Source organism: Drosophila bipectinata, chromosome XR (genome assembly GCF_030179905.1).
Source record: "Drosophila bipectinata strain 14024-0381.07 chromosome XR, DbipHiC1v2, whole genome shotgun sequence".
Classification (NCBI taxonomy): domain Eukaryota; kingdom Metazoa; phylum Arthropoda; class Insecta; order Diptera; family Drosophilidae; genus Drosophila; species Drosophila bipectinata.
Window position 1 is genome coordinate 22,995,815 of NC_091735.1, and position 23,380 is coordinate 23,019,194.

The 23,380-nt window shown below is 36.3% G+C and overlaps 1 pseudogene; it reads left to right on the forward strand.

The window, feature by feature from the left end:
- Positions 1-12,105: 12,105 nt before the first annotated feature.
- Positions 12,106-12,597, forward strand: LOC108128489 (SUMO-conjugating enzyme UBC9-B pseudogene; annotated as a pseudogene).
- The last annotated feature ends 10,783 nt before the right edge of the window (positions 12,598-23,380 follow it).

The window sequence follows — 23,380 nt, forward strand, 5'->3', positions numbered from 1 at the left end:
CCGACCTACAAAATTTCATTAGGATCGGCCGACTATATCCTATAGCTGCAATATAACTGAACGATCGGAAATGGTATTTGGTAGAAATATCAACTTTTGTATTTTTGAAGATAGAAGCTTGGGACTTTTTTTTCGATTTTTTAGTGTAATTGATTGGTTTTATTATGATGTAATCATAAGGATCGGCCAACTATATCCGATGTTTGCAATATATATCCGGTTTTAGCTGCAAGGGTATATCAACTTCGGCTCCGCCCGAAGTTAGCTTTGCTTTCTTGTTAAATTTTTTTTTCCTTTTTTGCTTTTTCCTTTTTTTTTAAGTTTCCTAAAAAGCCATACTCGGTACTTGTTAAAATAAATCTTTAAATATTTATACCCGGTACTTCTTATAAAATATAGATCTTTAAATATTTATACCCGATACATTTTATAATAGATCTTTTGAATATTTATACCCAGTACTTTCTATAAGTTCAGATATAGTCCATATACATATACTTATACCCAGCACTTAAGTAGTATTTTTGTGAATATCTCTATAAATATTTATACCCGATACTTATTATTATTATTTTTTCTTAGTATTAATATTCGGTACTTTTTATAATATTTGTATAAAATATTCATACCCCGTACTTGCTAAAATAGATCTTTACAATCCTTACAAAATTCATACCCAGTACTTTAATACTCATGTTATTAGTTCTATAAATATTCATACCCCGTAAAATAATATCTAATCATCTTTTCTAATTAACAAAATATTAAATAAAAAAAAAAATATATATTTATATTAAAATTTCTAATAATTTCCCTCAGTGTTTGTTAGTTTTTTTTTTGGGAAAATGCGTGAATGGATGCGTGGAAGTGGGAGGACGAGGGCCCGGCTAAAAGGCTACCCAGTGGATGGGGAGGCACAAGGGATGGGAGGGCGTGGCTGGAGAGTCCTTCGGTTGACCAGTCTATTGATGATGTTGTTTGCTTGTTTGTTATCGACGCTTCACCGCTCCACCGAGAGCCAAAAACCACCACACCACCGTCGTCCAAAAAGTGCGTCAAATGCACAAAATAGAGGCGACCGGGAAAAAAAAGTCAGGAAGCCGGACCCGGACCCGGAGACCTCTATAAACCCAGTTACTGTACTCTGTGCTCTAGACCCGGATCCGGAATTTTCCGAATCCGGAGCAGCTGCATCTGATCCACCGGACTAAATGCATTCTGTGCGCACGAATGCAAAAATTGATTTTAATTCAATTACTGGCCGTAATTTATGCATTTCTAAAATCGACCACAGGGATTCCGTTGGGATTCGTCCTTCGTCCTGTTGGGGTCCTCCATCATGGTGCTTTTTTGGGGATATTTTTGGAGAGTTGTTTTTTGCTTTCTATTTTCTAGGGAGTTCAAGAGGAGCTCCAAAATAGACTAAATTTGAAGGCTGAGAAAATCTTTATTAAAAAACGTAGCATACTTTTTAGGGCCTTTAAAGATTTCTTGAAGTAGAAAGTTATTTTACAAAATTTCCTCAGATGTACTACATTTAAGCCCCAAAATTCCTAAAAACTTTTAATTAAATAAACTTAAAAAATTATCACATCATTACTTTGCTGAAAAAGCTTACTTCTTTTCCAAAAAAATCCTTTCTATTTTTGTTATTATTATTATTACTCTAACCTTCTTACAAGAAACATTCTTAATATTAAACTATAAAAACCACAACAAAAAAATGGCAAAGAAAACCATAAAAAATAAGGTAATTTTGGGAGGGAGGAAAACTTTGAGATCCTTGGAATATATGTTGAAAGCATCTTTTACACACTCGCCCCGTCTAGCTCGTTTGTCTCTGAGGCCGTCTCTTTCCCTCTAAGCTGCCACATTAGCAAGTGAGGTGCAAAGTTTACGAGTGTCCTTTTTCACATTTCATGCCCCCTAAGAGGTCCTTTTTTAGGGACTTTTTTTTTCTTAACAGCTTGAAGTCAGTAATATAAAAATAAATACTATTTTTTTTTTTTAATATTTTATCTATTTTTATATATGATTTAATAATTTTTAGAAGTTTCTTTTAAAAAATTCTATTTTTCTTAAGATATAGAGCATCTTTTAGGCCGTTTTTCAACACTTGGTCATAGTCCTCTGGCCTCATGTCCCGTTTGTTGTGTTTCCTTTCTCTCTTTTTTTGTTTTTGTTTTGTTTTTATGTTTATTACTGTTACCGTTGATGTTGTTTGTTATGATTTTGAGTGGAAATGATGGCGAGGACCTGCTCCTCCTTCCATTTTCTCCTCATTTCCTCCTTTTGACAAGTCACTTCTTGTCAAAACCAGTGATGGAAAGTGACAAAAAAAAAAAAGGAAAAACATGAAAAAAGTCAAAGGAAAGGTGGCAAGTGAATGAAGAAATGAACTGGGACAGAACGGAGCAGCACCTTAATGTCCTTTCAGGACATTCGCGTCTGTCCCTGGCCAGTGGCCTCATTAAAATTGACAATTAGACTAATTGACTTTTAACCAGTTCGCGGCACATGTGACCCTTATACCCCGCCCCTAGCCCCCAGGATGCTATTTACGCTTTCATGAAATTCGTGAATTTTGCATGGTTTTGAGAAGGGGTGGTGGAGGGGGTGGGAACAGAGGCCTAGGCGTTGCAATTGCATAATTGTGGGCGTGATTTAGGGCTATTTTAGGGTTTAGTGGCCAGTGGGTGGGAAATGAAAATACATGCCGTTAATCGATTGGGGGTTTAAAGGGAAATTTAAGGGATATTTTAGAGAGGTTTCTAGGGAATTATATTTAAAAAATAATAGTTTAATAAAAATTATAGTTCTTACCAACCTCCAAACTATAATATATCCTTCTAGAAAGTTTCAGCTTATTTTCAAATAATTTTCCTTTTTCTATAATTATTCTAAAAAAGAACAAAAGCTTTTTCTTTCACCCCAAAACGGATAAAAAAAAACTCAACGTTTTTATTGTCCTTGTTGGAGAATTTCTTATTAATTTATGTAATGCATTGATACAGGATATAAAGTGCCAGAAGAGAAATCGATGAGGATTATGGCCAAGGACTCGGTGTGTGAGTGGGCAAGGACTGTGATAAGGATCAATCAAGTGAATGTGGTCCAGTGTCACTTTATCCTTTTTGCCACTTCTGGCACATTCTCGGGCTCCTTAAGCCCGGACCGGGAGATTCTGGCCCAGACCTTGTCAGGAGTTTTTTGACAAAAGAGGGCCAAAGTGAACAAAAACCGCACAGGAATGCGATGGGCAGGGGATGGGTAAAGCATGTGGCATGGGGCATGGAGCATGGATGGTATGGCAAATGCCAGGCAATGGTGCAACGCGAAATGGCTGTGAAATGGAGATGAATGATGTGCGGGGGATTTGGAAACAGTTGCCACATGGCGTTAGTCAAGCTCAGGGATGCAAGTCAGCTGCGCTTAGCACTGCACTCACTTTTTGGGGGGAAAATTGTGGCAACCAGAAAGGGGGTGCCGAAAAGCGAGGGAAAGTTGTAAGGAAAAGCTGGGAGATGCACTTTAAAAAAAAAAAATAAGAAAAACAGTATCAAAAAAGGGTCTTGGGCTTAGGAACTTTAATTTTTATTATTTTAAAAAAGGAATTTAATAAACTTTGGTTGGAAAAAGTTAAAAAAAAAAAGCGTTAAGAAGAGGGAAGCACAGGTCTCGAACCCTGACCTGCTATGGACATGCTTAAAAACAGGCGTGATCAATGCCAAAGAAATTAAATCTTTAATTTATTAAAATTACTAACAAAAAAAGTTCATGGTTCATAGATTATAGTTTATAGTTATGAAGAACTAGAACCCTTAAAAAATTCTAAGACTGAAAAATAGTGTGACCAAATGCGCAATTAAATTAATTAAAACCCAAACGCTTTTTTTCTAGAAAATCCCTTAGGCTTTTTTCTAATTTATAAGCTTTTATTAATTCATTAAATCATATTCTTAAAAAACATATTCTAGTACTTATTTGAGAAAAACTATCAAAATTTCCACTTATTTTCCAAGTGTGCCATCAAGGCAAAGGGAAAAATTTGTGAAAAAAGTGAAAAAGGGGAAAATCAGGAGAAACAAAAAACAGTGTAACTTTGGCCAAAAGTACGTTGAAAATCCAGACAAAAAAAAACGATGAAATCCAAAAATAAAGTAAAGAAAGTCCACTACTGCTCACTTGGTGGTGCAACCATTCAGCCAGTCAGTCGCTCATTCATTCATTTGCTCAGTCAGGCATTCATTCATTTCCTTGATTATGTTTCTTATCAATGATAAATGAATATGAACGTACCCACCGAGCACTCAAAACTGCTCTCTAAACGGGCCAACAAAGTGAAAGTAAAACCAGCAGAGATGCCATGGTTTTGGCAGAAAGTTGGCCAAAAGGATTTTAGTTTAGTGACTTGGATGGGGGGTCGTAACGAAGTTGAGAGTGTCCAGTGGAAAGGGCTTTTGGTTAAAATTAATTTCTTTTAATTTAATTTAAAGGAAAGGTTTAAAAAAAAATCTTTCTCATGATTTTTTGATTATCTGAGATATTTATCGATAAAAATCGATATACAATACAATCGATTACTGCAAAAAAAATTATAAAATTAATAAATAAAATCATAACTTAAGAAAAAGGGTTTAAAATGAGAAACCTTTTAAGAATTCGATATACCCGATAGATTTTGATAACTTTGATATCAGCCACGCCCCCTGTGCCACCTTTCAACCTGCCACACACACATCACAAATCCCGGGGTTCGGTGAAGCGAAGGCCAAAAGGGAAAACGAAAGTCTGAAACTGAAACTGAACAACCAACTTGCCACATGCCACACCAGGCCCTTCGCCAGATCCTCGAGCCAATCCAAAAGCCCTGATCTAGACCAGACCAGAAACCGAAAATACACTGTGCGAAAAAGGCTCTACAAAAAAGTTTTAAAATAATGCAAGCTATAAAGAATTATTAGAATTTTCTTTAAGTGTAAAAAAGCCATTCAACCAGCATCGCTTGATTGCCGCAACGACTTTGGAGCGCAAAGTTCTTTGTGGTCAGGAATGCGATGGGTTAAGGCCCCTTTGGGCTGGTTTTAAATGGAGGCTGGGTACTGGAGACGGATGGGGGTGGGTTGGCTGGTTGGCCGAAAAATTCTCGCTGGGAATCAGGCTAACACCGGCACAGCACAGCACTGTGTGTGTTGACCGATTCAAGTGGGCGCCTCGGCAATTTTCCAGCACTTTAGAAATAAAATTTTTAACAACTCGTCGAGGCGCGCCGCTAAGTGCGTCGACGTTTAAACTCCCCAAAGTGGTAGTCCGAGGGGGGTAGGGGGGGGTCTTGGCTTTCCAGGTGTGGTTGCACTCCCAAAAAAAAAAAATAGATAAAAAATAATTCTCATAAATTTCAATTTTATGGTTTTAAAACAAAAAAAAAAAAACAATAAAATAAACAGGGGAAATTATGATTTTTTTTGATGACTTGGAAATTATGTAGGGGGTTCTTGACTTTATTTCAAACGATTTTTGGAAGAATTTTCGTGAGATAGTTGGGTAAAGTTTAGGAACCTAGGGGGACTATAGTTTAGAACCTCGATTTTTTTTTTAAATAATTTTTTTTATAGTTTTATTTAGTTTTGTAATATTTTTAGAGCTTGATTAAGAACTTAAAAAATTTTTTTTTTATATTTTTCTCCTGAAAAATTATCTCTCCTGAAATTGAAAAAATAGTTCAAATGGGTGTTTAAAATAGTAAAATTAACTTAAAAATAAATATAAAAATATATATTCACGTATAATTTTCTTCAAGTGTAGCCACTAAAGGAGGCCATATTCCTTGACCTTCTGCCAGATCCAATTCCGCTTGCTGAAAACTTTCGCCATGCAGCTAAAATATGCAAAAAGGAGCACACCAACCATCATCAGCTTAATCATCATTATCATTATGATGATGATGAGAGTCCTGATGATCCTTGGAAAGGAAACGCGGGCCTTAACGTGGCTCTAACATCAATTACGCACACATTGCAACATGTGCCACGCCCACTAGCTACCAGCTACCAGCCACCACCCCCCTAGTGGCTCTATTCCTTTGATGGACTTTCTGATGAATTAATAATGCAGAGTGGATTGGAAGGGAAGGGAGACCAGAGGGGAGTAGGGAGGAAGATGGCGGAGGATTCTGCATTTTCCTGCACCTCGACGTAATTATGTCACGCCAAGCGAACAAGGGTTAATAGAGAGCAAGAGAGGGCAAGGGATGGGGTGGTGGTGGTGGCAAGTCCTGTCCAGCCTTATAAGGCATCGATTGTCCTTGTGATCCTTGTTGGCCAGGCAGCTTCAGTGGCCGTGCATTATTTATGCCAATTGACGTTGAATAATTAGCCTTCCGTTTTTGCCGGGGCTTAAAATTGTCCGCGCAAACCATTAAGCTTTCATCCTACCTCCACCCACTGCCCACTACCCATCCTGTGCCACCACCCCCTCTATTTAGTTCTTTTTTTTTTTTTGTGACGACGCCTCTGCTTTGGCAATTTGTGATATATGGCTAGTCAATGGCGGCCATCAATATTTCCTGGGCTAATGACTCCTTTTGGCCTGCAGTGTCATTGCTTTGCGAAAAAATAAAATGAGGAAAATAAAATAATAAGGAAAAAATAATGGGGGAAGGGGGGAAATGCACTTGGGCAAGGGTCTATTAAGAAAAAATAACTCCAAAGGAGAGTTGAGTGGGGATAGAGTCGAATGGGGAGTACTCTAATATGCTTACTATACTAGACAACTATTATAAGGCTATCGGAATCCTTTTTTTCTTATTATTATTATTTATTACTAGTTATAAAAGGAAAAGTTTGTAGGAAAATAAAGGCCTATATCCTTAAGATAAAAGGACATATTTGTATTTAAACTTATGGACAAAAATTCATACGGACAGTAGGAATTGAGGCTTTGTTTCATCATCTCTATAAAGACTGTTCTTTTGAAAAAGAAAGGTTTCTAAAAAATTACAGCCCTATATATATATATTATTTTAATCAAGCGGACAGACGGACAAAAGGACATTCGGACTCCGGGTTTTAAGACTACTTCTGCTAACCCCTAGACTCTAGGGCCTAGAGGGACTGAACTTTAAATAAAAATGTAGAAACTATGGGAGATAGATAGATTTAAAAGTAAGTAATTTATATACAAAGGATGCTAAAAACTAAAATACTAAGTTAAAAATCATTTAAAATACTGTCTTAAACTATACGAAATATATAACTTTAATTATCATTAATGTACCAAATCAAAAATATATAATATATTTCAAAATATATAATATATTTTATATTAAAAATATTCCAATTAAATAAAATATCTCTTCTCAAAATATCTCCCTTCAAAAAAGTATAATGCTCCCTGGATAGAGTATAAATATAAAAGTAGGAAGGATAATGACTGTAATGATGAAGCAGAAAAATGCCATGGCTTGACAAAGTTATGGCAATTAAAAATCCAACTAAGCAGTAATCGATATCCATTTATACCTCAAATGAAGTATATATATGTATGTACCTTAATTTATAAAGAAAGAGGGTATATAACTATTACTGCTTTACCATCATTTACCAAATTGTTGAAAAAACACATAATTTTAATTTTTAACCAAGGCACTTCAAACAGAAGTCCTTTCGATTATCCTTTGGGACAATCAAACGGAATGCGAAAATCTGCAAAATGCCAAGAAAATGGAACCGGAAAAATACACCAAAACAAAACACAACAAAAAAATAATGAAAGAAAGTTAAAAAAAAGGTAGTAGTGGATAACAAAACTTTTAGGAAAAAAAGATAAATAAATAAAGAAAAGGGAACTGACAGGATGAATTTAAATGCTCTTTTTTTAGGAAATAAATCTAGGTATTCATAAATTTTAAATAAAAAATGAAATAATAAATATTTTTTGTCAATATGCGTAGATATTTAAATATTTTTGTAAATTGTACTTTAGCTGGAAATCAAGTACAGTTTTCTAGCTCTAATGGCATCACGTGCTCCCCTCACACCTTCTTTCACTCGCCACCTGCTCTCAATTACCACCATCTCTCACTCGCCACCTGCTCTCAATTACCACCATCTCCCACTCGCCACCTTCTCACTCGCCCTAAGCACCTTTTTCCGCCCAGCACCTGATCTCACTCAGCTCTTGCTCTCCCTAGCGCTCTCTCACTCCCCATGATCGAGTGCTTTGGATCCTTACTCTCCCCTTTTCGTTCCCCTTTTTGGCGTGCATTCAGGCGTGCGTGCGCTTGCAAATCATTGCTTGGAGTGAGTTCGTGAATGTTGCATCGTTCGTCCGTAGTTCTGTCTTAAATAATAGTGTAATTGTTTAATAAATATAGTAATTGTGTTTAAAGTGAAATTATTTATTCATTTAATATGGTGATTATGGTGATATTCTTGTGGCGGTTACGGTTTCGCGTGTGTTTAGGTGTGAAAGAGGGGTTGGACACGTATGCCATGCACGTGCTGCTTAGCGTCCCCAACAGAAGTACAGTTATTCAAGAACAGAATGAGAGAAACGAAGAATGAAAATGAAAAAGATCAATTGAAGTACAGTGAAGCATGTAAGCTAAAATACTTTACAAAATATTAATTTTAAAATATAAACTATAAATATAAAAAAAAATTATAAAATTTAATAATTTAAAGCAACTGAAAGAGTTGGACTTTGAAGTTGTCTCTCCTCCCTCTCTTCAAAGAAAGAGCATTCACCATCTTGATACACTTTTCTTTCGCTTTCTTTCTTATTTTCGTATTTGTATTCTTTCTTTTTGTTGTTGTTTGTGTGTGTGAGTGTGTGTGTGCGTGTGTCTGCCGGGGGAATTGGCTTTTGGGCTTTGAGTCCTGACAAGTGTGCCGAAATGTCCTAGACATTTGTCATGCCTACAAAAGGAGGGGCAGCTGTCATGTGCGAGCATGCCTGTGTGTGTGTGTGTGTCTAGTGTGCTAGTGTCTGCGCTTTGGGCCAAAAGTCACACACACAGATACATTGAACGGAACGGCCTACAATCATTTGGCCTAAAGCGCCCCCTGCCGCCCAGCCCCCAACTCATCAGTTGTCAGTCAATCAAAAAAAAAAAAAAAAATCAAAAAGAAGAAGATAGAAGAAATGCAGAAAACCGGGAATAAGGAGTGGAAATTAAAATGTGGAGTTGAGACAAGAAGTTAACGGGATAACGATACTACCGCTATGAATGTGTAGTGTTTGATAAGGGTTTCTTTTATTTTACAATTAGTACCTTTTTTAAACCCTAAATTAACTAACTAAATTAAATCACTTAAATTAGCTTCCCATCTATTTAATCTTTTTACACTTTTTCCCCCTTTTTTTGTGTTTTTTTTTCCATGAAATTCCCCCAAAAGCCCTTCAAGGATCCAAGGATCCAGGGCATTTGGAGTTTATGAAAAAGTAAATAGATCCATTAACCTGTTAACGTGGCTTACTTGCCATTCCCGTTATCCTTACGAGCTCCACCTCCACTTTCATTCAGTTTCTCCTTCTTATCCTTTTGGTTTTTTTTTCTTGTTTTTTTTTTTTTTGTGTTTAGTTTTTTGGGTGGAAAATCAGTAGCTCCAGGACCCCACTGTCTGTCGGGCAGGACTTTTTCCCTCGTGAACTTTTTCGAGCGAATTTTAAATGCAAACGCAGTTAAATAAATTGCCACCTGATAGAAAAGTCAACAGGGCGGCCTCAGTTAGTTGTTCAACAACAACAACAGAAACAACAAAAAAAAATACACAAACAAAAGAAAAATAAGGCGTGGCACGTACCAACCTTATTTGGGAGAGAGGGAGAGGCCTGTTCCTTGGAGGCTGCCGAGACTCCTTCGTCCTTCAATTGCGGACTGAAGGTGAACAAATTGACAAAAGGCGTCAAAGTGGAGTTGCCCCGCAGGACTCTCGGTTGTCCCTAGCCCTTCCACAGTCTTTCAGGTTGTTCTTTTGGATGCTATGCACTGTGAAAAATAAGGATGATTATTGGCACTTTTTTAAAAAAAATTTTAAGAAATTTGGAGAAAGAATTTTTGCCAAAAAATTAAAGAAATTAAAGTTTAAGAGTTTTAAGAGCATAAAAGAATTGGTTTTAAGTCTTTAAATTATTAAAATTTAAAGTTTTTAAAGTATTTATGGTGTTTTAGAAATTTGTATATATTTATATATATATATATACATTTTTTTATCCTTTTTTTGAACAAAAAATATATTAGAACTTTAAATTGTATAGTTTCAAGAGCTCAAAGGTATTAGTTTCAAGGCTTTAAATTGGTAAAACTCTTTATATTTAAATTTGTGGAGGTAAGTACATTATTCTATAATTTTTTATATATTTTTAAAATGTTTTTTTTTAATATAATGTCGAATTTGTTTACCTTAACTCTGTTTATCCTTTAACTTTGACCTTTTTAAACCATTTCCAAAGCCTTTTCTATAAAAAAGAAACCCTATTTTTTTCTCAGTGCCCCTTTTAGTTTAGTTTATGGCACTGATTTCGCGTTCACCTCTCGTGTATTCGCTTTTTCCGGCTTCTCAGCTTTCAGCTTCCACCTCGTAGGGCAGATTACGCATACGCCGCGTGTGTCACGCATTTTTTATGCCCGACTCTGGAAGAGGGAGAGATAATGCGTGTGTGCCTGTGTGTGTTTGAGCTTTTTGGCGGGTCAGAGTTCAGCTGAAAAAAAATAGAGGGGAACCAAAAACGAAATTAAATGCCTTTGATTTATTTATTTATTTATTTATTGCGCAACATCTACGAAAAGGACTCGCCGTAGTTACCAGCATGGGGAGGGGGGCTTGGCCAAATAGAGGGAATTTACAAAGAGCTTGTTGCCAGTTTGTTTGAGCCAACAAATTGTTGGACATTTTATTTCTCCCTTCTAGCTCCCCACGCTCCTGTTACTTTTTTTTTTGTGAAATATGCACATAAATTATGCAGTTTTCTGGTCAAAGCAAAAGTTAATGGAGGTCAGTTAGGAGAAAACTATAAAATATGTATTTATATTTGAAGAAATGTGCAAGAGAGACTTTTATTGACTTTATTGGTTAGAAAGTCACTTGGTTTGGGCTTTAAAAGAGGTATAAGGTGGGGTATAGTTCATTTTTTGGATGGTAGGATACCCGGTACGAGATGTAATTGCTTTAAAGAGGCTTATGGTCTATAAAATAGACTAGGGTTGTACTGTTTTAACCAATTGTTGACTTTATAGGGTTAAAAAATAGCAAAAGAAGATCTAAAGTTCAGTTTTTTGGATAATATGATACCCGGTACTCAAGGTAATTGATTCAAAAGTTCTTAAAATCTATAAAAAAGAATGGGGTTTTAATTTTTTTAAAGTTTTATGACTTAATGATACATAGTACTCACTGTATTCGCTTTCAAAATTCTATTCATCTATAGGTAAGGGTTGAGGTTTATTCTTATACTAATTATGGACTTGGTTGGGATTAAAAGTCACTCGATTTTTCTTTAGAAGGGGAAATGATATTGCTGTAGCTTAGTTTCTTGACTATATGATACCTGGTCTTTAATATATTTCTCTCTAAGAGTATTTTCATCTATAATAGTAACCCTTTTTCTATTTTAAACATTGACTGGGTTTACTGATTTCAAAATTCTCCATATTTGGCTTTAAAATAAGAAAATAGAGGGCGTTACGTTACGTTTTTCACCAATAACGATACCTGGTACTCGCAATACTTCACATAACTCCGAATATATAGTCTATCCATCTATATAGACTATAAAGTCTAGCTCTTTATCTACAAATACCATCTGAAACCCTCTAAAGAATAGTAGGCTTTATTTTTATGAAAAATCCACCAAGTAATCCTTGTAATTTCAAAAAAATACCTGTCAAAGTCATAAGCTAAGGGCTCCCCCCTATAATCATCAGTCTCATTCGGAACTTCGATCGGTGAACACCAAAAAAATTGTCGGTTTAAAAACAGAAAAAGAAAGCTAAACAGAAATTCAAAAATAAATTTGTATACATTTTGGGAAATTATTTTTCTACACTAGTTTTTCACTTTTGAACTAAGAAAAGCTAGAAAAGAATACAAATTATTAAAAAATATGACTGAGGGCGCCCTAACTCTCCTGAAGAAGGAGCGCCAGCAGTGGCGGCGCAATCCTCTCAAGGGATACGAGGCCCATCCGCGGAGGAACAAGAACGGGACCCTCAACTACATGCTGTGGGACTGCGGCGTGCCCGGCAAGAAGGGCACCCCCTGGCAGGGCGGCATCTTCTGGCTGGAGGTGACCTTCACCGAGGAGTACCCCACGAAGCCACCGCAGTGCAAGTTCGTGCCCACCGTGCTGCACCCGAACGTGTATCCGTCGGGTATCGTGAAGTACCCGCTTCTGGAGGAGGACTGGCAGCCCGGCATCACCCTCAAGTGCCTGATGACGTGCATCCAGGAGCTGCTCTACATGCCCAACATGAACGACGCGGTCGCGATGCGGGCCGTCTACCTGATGAAGTGGCGGCCCCGCGACTACAACAGGATCGTCCGCGCCCAGGCCCACGACATGTCCCCCATGATGTCCTCCGACGAAGAAGATTGAAGCTTTAATCCTGGAGACTAGTCTTTCACTGCAGGCACCTTCAGAACTTGTGGAAAATTATTGGAAACTTACTAAAATCTGACAAGCCAAGGAAAAAATTGACGAAATTTTACAGAAATCTATTCGGCCTCTAAATCGGGGTGTTTCAGGCATGTATCTGTTCAGGACTCAAATTTTAAAAGAAATAAGAACTTGGTTATGTCAATACTTTGGCTTTTGACTTTATTTAGATGAGGGGGGAATTGTTAAAGGTAATACAAGAGAGCTGAAGGACACAGCAAAGCCACCTATAGGCAGCTATAGCCTTAAATGGAAAGCTTGAAAAAGTAATAAGCCAAGATAAGTCATTCCCAGTGAAAGAGACACCCTGGAAATTTGAAAAAAAAAAATCTAAAAAATATTTCCGTCCCAGATTTTGATGCAGAGTGATAAATAATGGTTCCACAAATCGTCTAAAATATCCCGCTTGGGAATCGGATGAATATTGACAGAGCTATAGGCCTTGCGGGGGCCATATGGATATTTCCGTGGTTTTGTTGTGTGTTATTGGAAGTGTGTTGCAGAGGAGGTGTTATTGCAGCTCTGCTGTTCGTTTTGAGTGCTTCGAGTCTAAAAGTGGCAGATGTCGATAAGAATAGTGGGCTTTTAAGGGAATGCAAGTTCGTTTATTCAAGACACTCTATGGTAAAAAGCCATCAGGCATTCCTTAAATTGGATAAGGAATTCGAAAAATGCTGCCGATCCAGAAAGACTTCCAACAAGTTCGACGACTGTGCTTTTTGTTTCAAAAGTCTGTCGATGGTTAAAATATACTCAGAAGATCGTATTCGATGTATAGCATGTACTATGTAGTGTTGAATCGGCCATATACAGATTATAAAAGCTCCTATTGAGTTTTAAGAACAGGCTTCTGATATCTGGCAGCTTAAAAGAGCAGAACCAGGTTTTCTGTCAATATTTAATTTTTGGTTTTTTGGGAAAAAATTAAGTCTCATAGTAGGCTGTGAGGTCGAATTCCTGCCTATTTAGGGCGGAATGTGTATAGAAAGCATCAGTATATTTTTCAACCGGCTAGAAGCAAGACGCCAGACAAGTTTTATATTGAAAAAAAATTAAAATCAACGAATGGTGAGTATGAAAAAAAAAAATTCCCCAAAAAATATTCCTTTCTTTGGGATTAGATCGGTCTAAATTAATGTTCAGTACATAATAGTGAAAAAAAAATGGTTTATCGAGTTTAAAAATAATTCAAAAAATAAATATAAGGAAAAAAATCTTCAAAAAACAGAAAAAAATAACAATAAACGGGAGAATTAAATGATATCGCGCACATGATCATCTCCAACGACAACATAGATCGAATGGTAATAAATAATAAAATAATTTCGAAAAATGATAAATAATAAAAATAATAAGTGGCCACAACCACAACCTCCAGCATCAACAAAGGAGGCGCAATGTTAAATAACTCAAATAAAAAAAAACATTTCAAAAATAAAAAAAAGAAAAAAACTTAAAAAACAAATAAGAGCCAGAGTCGACTTGACTGTTCGACAAACGAACGAACAATGAGTTTGAGATCCCAAATGCTCCGCGTTTTATAGTAAAATCTTAGAGAGACCAGACCCTTGTGATCTGCTGATCCCTCTGATATTTCTGTATGGCTAAAGGGCTTTTGAAGAGGGTCCCACTATTTGAGGAGACAAGAAGTAGTCTTAAATCTGTTCACACTAAAGTTGAATTTCTTAATGGCCACGTGCTTTTTGGTCAACTTTTATAAAAAATCATTTTCAAATCGTATTATTTTGTGATCCGTGGATCTAATGAAGTTATAGTTTGAGGATGGACAAAAAATTGAAAAAATATTTTGTCTCGGGATTTTGATGCAGAATGATAGCAAATCGATCTAGAAATCGAAAAAGGTACTCCGCTTGAGGATCGGATGAAAATGGGGGAAGATATAGCCATCACCGTGGGCCCTATAGGGAAAAACTTCATTTCCTAGGGATCCCATCAGGAAAAATGGACAAAAATGTAAAAAATATTTTGTCTCGGGATTTTAATGCAGAATGGTGGAGAATCGTTATAGAAATCGATAAAGGTACTCCGCTTGAGAATCGGATGAGAATTGGGGAAGATATAGCCATCGCAGTGGACCCTATAGGGGAAAACCGCATTTCCAAGGGGTCCCCTCAGGAAAAATGGACAAAAAATCTAAAAAATATTTTGTCTCGGGATTTTGATGCAGAATGATAGCAAATCGATCTAGAAATCGATAAAGGTACTCCGCTTGAGGATCGGATGAGAATTGGGGAAGATATAGCCATCGCAGTGGACCCCATAGGGGAAAACCGCATTTCCAAGGGGTCCCCTCAGGAAAAATGGACAAAAAATCTAAAAAATATTTTGTCTCGGGATTTTGATGCAGAATGATAGCAAATCGATCTAGAAATCGATAAAGGTACTCCGCTTGAGAATCAAATGAGAATTGGGGAAGATATAGCCATCGCAGTGGACCCTATAGGGGAAAACCGCATTTCCAAGGGGTCCCCTCAGGAAAAATGGACAAAAAATCTAAAAAATATTTTGTCTTGGGATTTTGATGCAGAATGATAGCAAATCGATCTAGAAATCGATAAAGGTACTCCGCTTGAGGATCGGATGAGAATTGGGGAAGATATAGCCATCGCAGTGGACCCCATAGGGGAAAACCCCATTTCCTAGGGGTCCCCTTAGGAAAAATGGACAAAAAATCTAAAAATTATTTTGTCTCGGGATTTTGATGCAGAATGATAGCAAATCGATCTAGAAATCGATAAAGGTACTCCGCTTGAGGATCGGATGAGAATTGGGGAAGATATAGCCATCGCAGAGGACCCTATAGGGGAAAACCGCATTTCCAAGGGGTCCCCTCAGGAAAAATGGACAAAAAATCTAAAAAATATTTTGTCTCGGGATTTTGATGCAGAATGATAGCAAATCGATCTAGAAATCGATAAAGGTACTCCGCTTGAGGATCGGATGAGAATTGGGGAAGATATAGCCATCGCAGTGGACCCCATAGGGGAAAACCGCATTTCCAAGGGGTCCCCTCAGGAAAAATGGACAAAAAATCTAAAAAATATTTTGTCTCGGGATTTTGATGCAGAATGATAGCAAATCGATCTAGAAATCGATAAAGGTACTCCGCTTGAGGATCGGATGAGAATTGGGGAAGATATAGGCATCTTTCTAGACCCCATAGGGAAAAACCCCATTTCCTAGGGATCCCCTCAGGAAAAATGGACAAAAAATCTAAAAAATATTTTGTCTCGGGATTTTGATGCAGAATGATAGCAAATCGATCTAGAAATCGATAAAGGTACTCCGCTTGAGGATCGGATGAGAATTGGGGAAGATATAGCCATCGCAGTGGACCCCATAGGGGAAAACCGCATTTCCAAGGGGTCCCCTCAGGAAAAATGGACAAAAAATCTAAAAAATATTTTGTCTCGGGATTTTGATGCAGAATGATAGCAAATCGATCTAGAAATCGATAAAGGTACTCCGCTTGAGAATCGAATGAGAATTGGGGAAGATATAGCCATCGCAGTGGACCCTATAGGGGAAAACCGCATTTCCAAGGGGTCGCCTCAGGAAAAATGGACAAAAAATCTAAAAAATATTTTGTCTCGGGATTTTGATGCAGAATGATAGCAAATCGATCTAGAAATCGATAAAGGTACTCCGCTTGAGGATCGGATGAGAATTGGGGAAGATATAGCCATCGCAGTGGACCCCATAGGGGAAAACCCCATTTCCTAGGGGTCCCCTTAGGAAAAATGGACAAAAAATCTAAAAATTATTTTGTCTCGGGATTTTGATGCAGAATGATAGCAAATCGATCTAGAAATCGATAAAGGTACTCCGCTTGAGGATCGGATGAGAATTGGGGAAGATATAGCCATCGCAGAGGACCCTATAGGGGAAAACCGCATTTCCAAGGGGTCCCCTCAGGAAAAATGGACAAAAAATCTAAAAAATATTTTGTCTCGGGATTTTGATGCAGAATGATAGCAAATCGATCTAGAAATCGATAAAGGTACTCCGCTTGAGGATCGGATGAGAATTGGGGAAGATATAGCCATCGCAGAGGACCCTATAGGGGAAAACCGCATTTCCAAGGGGTCCCCTCAGGAAAAATGGACAAAAAATCTAAAAAATATTTTGTCTCGGGATTTTGATGCAGAATGATAGCAAATCGATCTAGAAATCGATAAAGGTACTCCGCTTGAGGATCGGATGAGAATTGGGGAAGATATAGCCATCGCAGTGGACCCCATAGGGGAAAACCGCATTTCCAAGGGGTCCCCTCAGGAAAAATGGACAAAAAATCTAAAAAATATTTTGTCTCGGGATTTTGATGCAGAATGATAGCAAATCGATCTAGAAATCGATAAAGGTACTCCGCTTGAGGATCGGATGAGAATTGGGGAAGATATAGCCATCGCAGTGGACCCCATAGGGGAAAACCGCATTTCCAAGGGGTCCCCTCAGGAAAAATGGACAAAAAATCTAAAAAATATTTTGTCTCGGGATTTTGATGCAGAATGATAGCAAATCGATCTAGAAATCGATAAAGGTACTCCGCTTGAGAATCGAATGAGAATTGGGGAAGATATAGCCATCGCAGAGGACCCTATAGGGGAAAACCGCATTTCCAAGGGGTCCCCTCAGGAAAAATGGACAAAAAATCTAAAAAATATTTTGTCTCGGGATTTTGATGCAGAATGATAGAAAATCGATCTAGAAATCGATAAAGGTACTCCGCTTGAGGATCGGATGAGAATTGGGGAAGATATAGGCATCTCTCTAGACCCCATAGGGAAAAATCCCATTTCAAGGGATCCCATCAGGAAAAATGGACAAAAAATGGAAAAAATATTTTGTATCGGGATTTTGATGCAGAATGATAGCAAATCGATCTAGAAATCGATAAAGGTACTCCGCTTGAGGATCGGATGAGAATTGGGGAAGATATAGCCATCGCAGTGGACCCTATAGGGGAAACCCGCATTTTCCAGGGGTCCCCTCAGGAAAAATGGACAAAAAATCTAAAAAATATTTTGTCTCGGGATTTTGATGCAGAATGATAGCAAATCGATCTAGAAATCGATAAAGGTACTCCGCTTGAGGATCGGATGAGAATTGGGGAAGATATAGCCATCGCAGTGGACCCTATAGGGGAAACCCGCATTTTCCAGGGGTCCCCTCAGGAAAAATGGACAAAAAATCTAAAAAATATTTTGTCTCGGGATTTTGATGCAGAATGATAGCAAATCGATCTAGAAATCGATAAAGGTACTCCGCTTGAGGATCGGATGAGAATTGGGGAAGATATAGGCATCTCTCTAGACCCCATAGGGAAAAATCCCATTTCAAGGGATCCCATCAGGAAAAATGGACAAAAAATGGAAAAAATATTTTGTATCGGGATTTTGATGCAGAATGGTAGCAAATCAATTTAGAAATCGTTTAAGGTACTCCGCTTGAGAATCGGATGAGAATTGGGGAAGATATATCCATTGCAGTCGACCCTCACGAAAAATTAAAAAAAATTTCAAAAATATTTTTTTTCGTGATTGAATGATAGATAATAAATAACGAAATAAAAATAAAATAAGCAAATCTGGCAAAATGAAAATTCAAATTCAAATTCAAAATTTTCTGCATTAATCTTTGACTTTTTTTTTCAAATAACAATTGGTTTCTTAAAAATGGTTCTTTATATCAAAGATTTCAAAGAAGGACAACTCATACAAAGGAAAAAATATAGAAATAAAAATAAAATAAGAAAATCAGGCACAATTCAGAAAAGAAGAGTCCAGACTAGGCGGACTTGGACTCTGACTCAAAACCGAAGTCATTAAACGAAGAAAAACTTGATCATAAGCTAAGATTATATATTGAATCGTCTTCATATTAGATACCAGAATAAAAATAAATTTCAAACAAGAAATAAAAAATAAGACCCAAGAGCGCAACGGAAATAATAAAGTATAATACCCATGGTTGGTGTAATAGAGCCATTGATTAAAACCACATTACCATAGTATTTAAATACAAATTAAAAAATATATAACCAAAAATAAGAAAATCAGGCGAATATTCCGTACTGCGAAAATAATGGACAAAAAAACGAAACTATTGCAATAAAAGTAAAACAAGCAAATAATTCAAAACTCTTATTTTTCAAAAAACAATAAATAAATAAAAAAATTAAAATAAAAATAAGAAACTTAAAATAATGAGAAGATAGATGTGGTTGGTTAGGCTCCACACCCGGTTCTAATGAAAATGACATCGGCTCGCCTTTAAATATACTTGGGTAGAGGAAAAAATGTCCTAAATCCTTTGGTTCCAAAAGGCGTTTTTGAATGAAATGGGATTTAAGTTCTGTCGCGTATAAGGTCACACTGTTTTTTGATAAAAATTCAAAAATCAATTATCCCTCGATATATTATCGATATATATATATATTAGATATAGATGAAAAATCGATATACAAATCTTTGAAGATATTCCGCATAAGAATCGTTTAGGAATCGAAAAAGGGGTGTTCCAACTCATATATATTTTCATGCCTTGAGAAGATCAATTTGTAATACCCAGGATGAGGGATCAAGGATCAAGGATCAATAGATGGCTGCTTGTTGGCCTCATCCTCATCCGCATCCTCATCCGCATCCGCATCCTCAGCCTCGGTTTAAGGACATCGGCAACGGAAAGAGCAGAGCCATCATCATCAGCATCATTGCTGGCGTTTTGGCCGCACCTGCGGGTGTGTCATAACTTTGTCAAGTGCCACTCAGCAGAGTCCCCCCCTGTAGGACCCTCCCCCCCCATAGACACACACATACACACGTATCCTTAGTGAGACACAAAAGGCAAGAAGAGCCAGCCAAAGTGAAATCAAAGCAGAAAAAAAATGGCCAGGGACGGAAGGGGGGAAAACAAATTCGCGCCCAGTTCAAAAAATCGTAAAAAAAAGGGGGAGGAGGAGAGGGCGTGGCGGGTTAACAGCAGCCAACCAACTGAGCAATGTCATGTGGAGCTGTGCCACCAACAACAACAACAACAAACTTGCCACACAAAAGCAGCTGGGAAAGCGTGGAAAACGTTGTGAAAAGTGGCAAGCATGGAAAGAACAAAAAATAAAAAAAAGGATTCTACCCAAAAAAAAAAAAAAAAAAAAATGAATAGACCAGCTTGGGGCTTTTGGGTTGACGGGGCTTTTTATGGTTACTATATGTGAAAAGGCTGATAATGAATATAGATACATATATATGTTTTTTGAATTTATACATATAGTATTCCGGGGGAAGCGAAACAATGCAGCTTTTAAAACACTAGGTGTTGTTTTTTGAAACTCGGGTTTGTCTTTCTTGTTAGTTTTTGTCGGTGGTTTCCAATGTTTCTTTTGTTTATTAGTTTAATTATAATATTTATTATTTTTATGATCTGAAACTACTGTTATACTGTTTTTACTGTTTCCACTATTTTCTAGGGAAAGTTTACTTCTATTTAAAATTGTAAGGTTTTTTTTTTGAGAATCTTTATTCATATTTTTCTAACATAAATTGGTGGATTTTTTTTTATGTAATTATACTATAAGATTCATATTCAGACTGGGATCTTAGCTCGAATCTCATATCTAGAATCGTATCTTTTTTCTTGTATCTCTTAGACCTAAAGTCTTAGCAGTCGGAAACTATTAGAATTTATTAAAAATATCGAAAAAGTCAATAGTAGGTTTAAACAATATTTTTTTTTCTTAATAATACTGTCATTTTTCTTTTAACTATCAAGTTTTTTTTTCATATTTTTCAAAGTTAATATTTTTTTAAATCTATTTTTGAAAAAGTCTATTTTGTTACTTTTTTTACCTTTAAAAATATTTTGAAGAAATTTTCCTAATAATGCTTAACAACTTAATGCCATTAATTAGCCATAAAAATCTTTTATAAAGAATCTTAAGCTTTATATTTAAGATTAATTATTATTTTTCCCATCTTCCTCCACTATCTCTCTAATAAAAACATGGCCATTTTTTCCTAAAATTTTTATTATTATTTTCTTCAGTTGGCAGCAAAGCCTCTCTCCTTCACCGATACGGGTAATTTTTCTGCCGTCATCCGGTTGGCTTTCATCGCCTTTCAATTGCACTGGCATTCGTAAATATGTCAAAAAAAACGACAAAAAAAAAAGAATACCTTTTTCGTTAACTTCATGTTCAGACACAGGTCCTAGCTGTCGCCAGGACATGAAAAAAAGTTGGATACTTCCTTGCGCAATTTCCTGTCGCGAGTCGGCAATTATATTGCCGGACGACGACGCCTCTGTGGCATCAAAGGGGATCGATGTCTCTTGCATGCAACAGGTTGTCATTTGTTTGCTTCAAAAATTTTACCATTTTTTTTTTTACTTTTTTTTGCAACTTTGGCGGCAAGTTACTTTGATTAAAACGAAGGTAAACTTTGTTGTCAGTCAATTGATGGCTTTGAGTTCCTTTCACCTTTTCTCTTGTGTTATTTTTTGTCAGTTTTAATGGCAGTTTGCATGTTAGGACGCAGGACCTCTACGCAGGACCTCCTCCCTCCTCAAATCTATGCTCTCGGATCCAATGAATCGATGCCATTATTGCCCAAAAGGACAAACTTTCACTTCGATTTGCCGCCAGGCTGACTTTTGACTCGCCCTTCAACGACAAATGTCCTTTGTCTTGGTCCTGGACTACCTTCTCCTTCTCATCGTCCTTTTCCTTTCCCTTTTCATTACTTCTTCCTATTTTTTTTTATGTGTATGGTTTAAGATTTTATTGCTTTTACCACCAAGACGACAGATGACTATTTTGCACAAATTATTTGACAAAAGTTTTCCAACAGCTTTACTTCAGTTAACGGGTTTTTAACATGTCCTGCAGGTACAGGGTGTGTTGTGTTTTAAAGGGTGTTTTGTGTGCGAAGTGGGCAAGCTAGAACATGTTGGGATCGTGTTAAAACATGTATTTTAAAGAAATATTTATAGTTCTTGGAATATCATAGCTTATGAGACTATTATTCAAGACTTTTTGGGATTTTTTACTTTTTTTGTTTCAAAATTTATGTTTTATATATTTTTTTTTTGAAGAATCTGAGCTGTACAAGCTTAAACATATTTATAATCAAGTTAAAACATGATTTTAACAAGAAATTGTTATATTTTTTGAATTATTATGTCTTATAAGACTTGTATTCAGACTTTTTAGGATTTGCCAGCTTTTCTTTTGGTTTTAAGACAAATTCTTAAGATATTTTAATATAATTATATTTTAAAAATAAGCTGGAACGACCTGTGTATTAAAGTGAATAGCTAGCTGATTTAAATAATATGTTAAATAAAAAAAAAAAACTAAAAATTAGGTTTTGCTTTGAAGAATTTTGGCTAGAACCGATTGGGAATTTTAAGAATAAATTATTATTTTATTTTTTTTTTTTTTATTATTTTTTTTTTTTAATTAAGGGAGCAATAAAAATTCCTTAAGCCTAAGAACTTATACCTTTTCAAGCAAAAGTTTCCTAAATTAATATTCCAGTTATTATAATATTACAGAGTACCCCCTAGTCGAAAAAACACTCTCTCCAAACACCCAATTTTTTATTGTTTCTCGCTCCATACGCTCGTCGTGTGAAACAATTTAGTCACCTTTGATGGAAGAACAGAAATCGAAGTAAAGGGAAAGTGTTAAGGGAGAAAGTATTGAGGGAGAAAGTGTTGAGGGAGCAGGAGAAATGCAAAAAGTTTTACACAAAATTCGACTTAATGACGTGCGTCCCCCATGCGCTTCAACTTCGATTGCCAAAGGCTGGTAATGAAAATGCAAAAGCCAGACACTTGAGTCATCAATTCCTTGAGTTTCCCCACCCTGTTTCTTTTTTTTTGGGGGTAGGGAGGGAATACAACTTCCGTTTCCCTCTGGAGAGCCACCCACATCTTAACCGCTTTTCCTTGAGCCATTAGCTTTTCATTAGCAACTTTTATGGTCGTCGATTTGCCGGCTTTTAATTAGCAAAAAAAAAAGCCACAACAAGCTAAACCAAATTCTTAACTTTTTTATGGACCTCCCCCCTTAAGAAGAAAAATCGAATACTGATAAGCAGAAATATGCTTTGATTTTTTGAGAAAAGAAAGGATATTGGGGGGTATTCTAATACTCTGATACTGTTACTTCTACTGTGATTTCTAAAAATCGCTTAACGATGTTACAAATTTTACGATTATATGAGCGATATTAGCGATAGATATTAGGGGGTAGTCATCAAAATTTTACAGTGGTTTGAACTTAATTGGGGTTGGGTTTTTTTAGGGTTTTTAGTGAGGGGGTTTTGAGGGACTTTTCGGGGAATAAAGTTTAAATGAGGCTCTGAAGAAAAAGAAAGTATGCAGTATTTAGTACTAGTATTTAGTATTTAATAGTAGTATTTAGTATTTAATATTTGGTATATTAAATACTTTGGTAAATATAAATATATATATTTATATTTATTTTAATTTATATTTGGTAAATATAAATAGTAGTTTTAGGAGTATACTAGTATATGAAACTAGTTGAGAAATAAAATGTTTCCAAAGAAACTATTTTAAAAAAAATTCTAAAAATTTATTTAAGGTGATATTTGCTTCATTAATATATGTTAATATAATATACTTACTTATAAATTTACCTATTTTTCATAATTTTTTATATTTATTTTCTTTTTTATTT